This window comes from Delphinus delphis, chromosome 13 (genome assembly GCF_949987515.2).
Source record: "Delphinus delphis chromosome 13, mDelDel1.2, whole genome shotgun sequence".
NCBI classification, from domain to species: Eukaryota; Metazoa; Chordata; class Mammalia; order Artiodactyla; family Delphinidae; genus Delphinus; species Delphinus delphis.
The window spans coordinates 69,500,948-69,506,371 of record NC_082695.1 but is presented as its reverse complement, the minus strand read 5'-3'; the positions used below and the strand labels follow the sequence as shown (position 1 = coordinate 69,506,371).

At 36.2% G+C, this 5,424-nt stretch overlaps 1 non-coding gene across 1 annotated transcript; it reads right to left on the bottom strand.

Moving 5' to 3' along the window:
* Positions 1-2,424: 2,424 nt before the first annotated feature.
* Positions 2,425-2,559, bottom strand: LOC132436726 (small nucleolar RNA SNORA1). Its single transcript, XR_009521875.1, has one exon. It is a non-coding gene; the product is annotated as a small nucleolar RNA SNORA1 (small nucleolar RNA).
* Positions 2,560-5,424: the final 2,865 nt, after the last annotated feature.

Sequence of the window (5,424 nt, the reverse complement as noted above, 5' to 3'; positions counted from 1 at the left end):
CCAAAGTATCATGTGGATATCATACATCCCTGATAGGATGCGCTCAGAAAGGCACAGCGTCACTTCTGTGGAATTCTTGCCAAAAAATGTGTAACCTCAATGTAATCCTAAGGAAACCTCAGACAAACCCAAACTGAGGGGTGTTTTACAGAACAGTTAACCAGTTTCTATCAGAAGTGTCAAGATCACTAAAGACAAGATAAAAGGAAGTGTCACCGGTTGGCAAAGACTAAGAAAACGTGACAACTAAATGCAATGTAGCCCCCTGGATTGGATTCCAGAACAGAAAGAGGATATTAATGGGAAAACTGGGGAAATCTAAATAAAATCACAAGTTTAAGACATGTGTCTATGCTGGTTTCTTAGTTTTAACCAAAGTACCATTGTAGTGTTAGATGTTAACAACAGCAGAAATTGGCGAGGGTTATGTAAGAACTCTCTTGATTATCTTTGCAATGTTTCTGTAAACAAAATGTATTCGAAAATAAAAAGTTTACTTAAAAAAATAGGTAATCACAAATCAGACTCTAAACAAACCACAATATTTTTTCAAATCTTAGACTAAAAGAACAAAAAACTGAAAACAGAAAGTCCTCCAGACTCATCACACACACACACACACACACACACACACACACACACACCTCTGTGAGGTGATAGATGTGTTAATTAACTTTATTGTGGTAATCATTTTATGTGTGTGTTTATTAAATTATCATGTTTTACAACCTAAATATATACAGCTTTTATTTGCAATTATACCTCACTAAGGTTGAGGAAAAAAGTCTTATATGTTGCTACTGATATTCAAAAGTGCAATGAAAAATCTATCTTTTTATTAGTTAATATATATATAGATCGATGACTACTAATCTTTGAATTCTGTTTACAAAACTTTTAAACCTCTGAGGTCTCAACCATTATTTTCCATTTCTGTTACCATACTTTAAATTCCCTAAAAGATGCTCTCATGCCCATTTAATGTTTATAATTGAAGGATATTTTTGCATATACTGGCACCAAACAGATAATTACTGCTGTTAAAATGATCACTGCTTAGAAAGTTTCTGCATGAGGTGATTCTTACTTATCTATACATTTTACCTCATTTTTCTTTTAAATAACGTCAGAAAGATTATTTTTAAAATAAATTTATTTATTTTATTTTAATTTATTTTTGGCTGCGTTGGGTCTTCGTTGCTGCGCGCGGTCTTTCTCTAGCTGCAGCCAGCGGGGGCTACTCTTCGTTGCGGTGCACAGGTTTTTCATTGCGGGGGCTTCTCTTGTTGCAGAGAACGGGCTCTAGGCGCGCGCACGGGCTTGGTAGTTGTGGCTCGCAGGCTTAGTTGCTCCGCGGCATGTGGAATCTTCCCAGACCAGGGCTCGAACCCATGTCCCCTGCATTGGCAGGCGGATTCTTATCCACTGCACCAGCAGGGAAGCCCCAGAAAGATCATTGAGAAATCAAGCACGTAAAGTCAAAATTGCTGAATCTCCAATCCATCTGAGGGGTTAGAAATGGAGAACCATTAACAGATTCTTTCACCAGTGCCTGAAATGGCTCCGACTCTAAAATAGTATCCAAAAGCAAGAACAGTTTGTTACTTTTGTTGTCACTCAGGTAGTTATATTCATTCCAGTAAATGGCACCTGGTACATTCACTTGTGTAATGACAAACTGATAAATACTCCTCTGTAGAAAATATCCTGGTTTGGGACTTACACAAGATCTTTTAGCTAAGAAATCGATACCTACTTCAGACATTCTTAAAAATGACTTGATTTACTTTTCTTTATCTTCCTGGAGTCAGAGGAAAGTCATGAAAGATAAGAAAAATGAGAAATCGTCACAGTTTGGAGGAGACCAAGAAAATGGAACAAATAAATGAAAGGTAGGAGCCTGGATCAGATTCTGGGACAGAAAAGGGACATTGGAGAAAATGTGGCAAAATTCGAATAAGCTTTGTAGTTTGGTTAAGAGTTTTTGTACACATGTTTATCTCCCGATTTTTTTTTTCTGCGCAAAGTGTAAAGGGTTCTTTTATTTTAATTATGTGTAACATAGACAAAATTATGTCAATAAGTTTTTAAGGAATTTCACATGTTCTGATTCTTTCCACTGCCAATCACCTTAGTTCCTCCAAACTCATAATCTTCGAGATAAAATAGCCCTTTCAAAAAAGAAGTTGTCATGTGAGTCAGCCCACAATTCTTTTAGTTGGGCTTCTTTGATCTCCAGTGGAATATGGGCACACTTCAAAATTCCCCACCTGTAATCTTTGGGATCCAATTTCCTCGAGCGATTTACTTTAGGACCCTAGAAGTTAAATATAGCAAGAGTACGTTGCTATTTATTCCTTCATCTTTTCTAGTACTGAAAAGCCTTGTTATATCCAATTTTTACTCATGAGCCTAGCCAAAAAAAAATGTTGCAGGTCTCATTGTCACCACTGCAATAAAATTACAGTGATGGAAGCAAAACCTGTGTTCTCAATGTAGCCACATTAACAATTTATGGACACCATGAACAACAGTGTCCATTTTCAGTAGTATGAGGCTTTTATCTCCTGCTTTTGATAATTAGACTATGGTGATGAAAGTTGTTAACACAGAGAAACTGGTTGAAGGATAGACAATAACTTTCTGAACTATTTTTGTAACTTCTGTGTCTAAAATTATTTCAAAATAAGACATTTTTAAACATTGCATTGGAAAACTCCTCAGGAAGTTGTTACTTCAAAGAGACACACAGTATTTCTCAATAGTTCCAATAGAGCCAGTTTTCCCTCCAGCTTTGAAACAGAGAGCATTCTTTCTTCAGTTAGCAGCAGATAAAGTGCAGTTGTTGGCCTGCACTTTAGGAATACTTTGTACAGAAATGTGTATGTCAAGATCCTAGAGTTATACTTTGGACAGTGAAGTGTTCACGCTTTGAGAGGCATGAACCAATGGAAGCAAAACCAATGGAAAGAAAGATTCACATTTCTCATCTTATATTTACACCGGAATATTTATGCTCATTGAGCAGAATATTGGGCTGAATTGCCTAGACAATTATAAATTGGGGGATTTTTCCCCTCTTTCCATGTTTTCTCTTTCATGTCAAGTGCATGTAGTTGAATTTGAATAAGTATAATGTAGATATCATGTGACTTCATTGTAATCCAATGGAGGAAGTACATACGCAGGAACTTTGCTAAACAGATAATGATGGAATTCATTCTCTGAGATTACTATAAAAGTGATAATCAGTAAAAAGAAGTCCTTTCAGCAGTTCAGCAATGATGCCCTGTTTTATTATTACCATTCATTAATCACCTACCACATGCTTGCCCATTCGTCTACCTCTAGTCTAATACATAACTCAGCAAGAAAATGTCCCTATTTTACAGATGAGGAAATGGAGGCTCAGAAAAACTACTTAACTGGCCCAATCTAGGTTTGAAATTCAAGTTGAGCGTCTCCAAATGACTAATATTTATATTGGTTGAACTTCCCTGCAGCAAATTCCACCCTTAGTGAATTGTGTCATAGTGAGATTTCGGTATACAAGTCTTTTGACATATTTGAAATACCCTGTTAATTTTAAAAGGAAATGTGATATTTCATTTGAAAATTGGTCATATATAATTAGATTTTCTTAAAAATATAGAAATATATAAGAAATTCAAGGTCTTCCAGTTATTAAGTTATTAGGTTCCATTAATAACAGAATGTATCAAGCTAATAAATTATATTTAAGTACATTAACTTAACTATACCAAGATCCTAAAGTGCCTTTTAATCACATATAGTATTGCAGTACATTAAGCGTGTTGTTTAAAACCCAGAAAGGATATCAGTGATCTAAAAGAAGTAACTCAATGTTTACTTTAAAAAGTCTACTTTGGCCCTTCATTTCCTGTTCAGAACTATAGTGAAAAATTTATGGGTAATCTCCTTGCTGCAAAGTAAACTTTTCAAAGCAGAGATAAATAACCAACCTTACTTTAATCGCATTGAGATTTCTACGAAAAAAGTTAATTATGTAGCTTGGACACGGGAAAAATTATTCCGATGAGTTTCTATTCTAGAATACCGATTGTAACTGGATTGGTAGCAAAGATCATTTACCTGATAAAGAGGGAAAGAAAACTTTGTGGCTGTTGTTGTTTTCACCTTACAATTAAGAGTGGCATAATTTGATACTATACTTTACAACCCTGTTATAAGATACAGGTTTAAACATATCCCTTACGTCATGAAACCGACAAGTTTCATTCCGGTGCCCCAGCAGCCCTTCTCAGTGAAGTTGAAATGCATTAAAGGTTCTGAGCAGGTAATGTTCTGCTCAAACTCTCGAATAAAGCTAGAACACCAAAGTTCCTCATTTCAGTTCCAAAACTACAGTATCACCTAGGTAATCATTGTTTCCTAAACTTTCCTGATCACAAAAATCAGCTAGGTACCAGTTTAAAATACCGTTTCCTAGACGCACCATCTAGCAACTTCAATTTAATAGATTGGGGTGGGGCCTGAGGATCAGAAATTTAGACAAATGTTACAGGTGACCAGGCATACTTGAGACACAAACTTTTAAAAATAAAATAAAGCATTTGTTGCTCTTACTGGATGCTATTAGAGTACTGGAAAGAATAGGAACTTTATTATAAGTCAAATTGCAGTTTTCCTCATTTATGAATTTTCTAATCTCTCCTTCAATGTCTGCTTTTAAAAAAATAATAATATCTCTCAAATTTATTGTATTAAATATGAAGGATCTAGGCTTTTGCTACACAAACTGTGGTCTGGGGACCAGAAGCTAGTAGTCACTGAGAATTTGTTGAAAATGCAGAATATCAGGCCCTGCCCCAGACCTGCTGAATCTGAATATGTTTGCTAAGAAGATGCTCTGGGTGATTCGTACACACATTAAAGTTGGCCAAGCGCTGACCTCGTCACCAAGTAAGGGTTCAGGAAATGCTAGATTCTTTCCTTCTCATTATATTCGTTGTACCAATAATTCAACTCAGCTGGGGTTCAGTGATTGTCACCACCATTGCTTACTGTTGGTTTAAGCCCAACAGGTACACTTTCAGCTCCTACACAGTGGAAAGGCATTCAAAAATAAACAAGTGCATGGGCTGGACATCAGACTACTGCAAAAGGTAACTGAGGATTTCAGTTTCAGGCCTCTACTCTCACACACTGCTGCACACGAAGCCTACAGCACATTTTCCAGTCTTTTCTAGGGATTATTTCAGAGCTTCTCAGGTATGCTTCACTGATAGTTTCTTACACAGCTTTCACCACTATTTAGCAATTGTTGGTAGCAGGAGAAGTCAACTGGTCACTGTTTGAATAAAAATTGAGGGAAGGTTTCATAAAAAGGATTGGGGGTTTCCTTTTTTTTCCCCTTTTACTTCCAGAGTTTATCCTTGAACT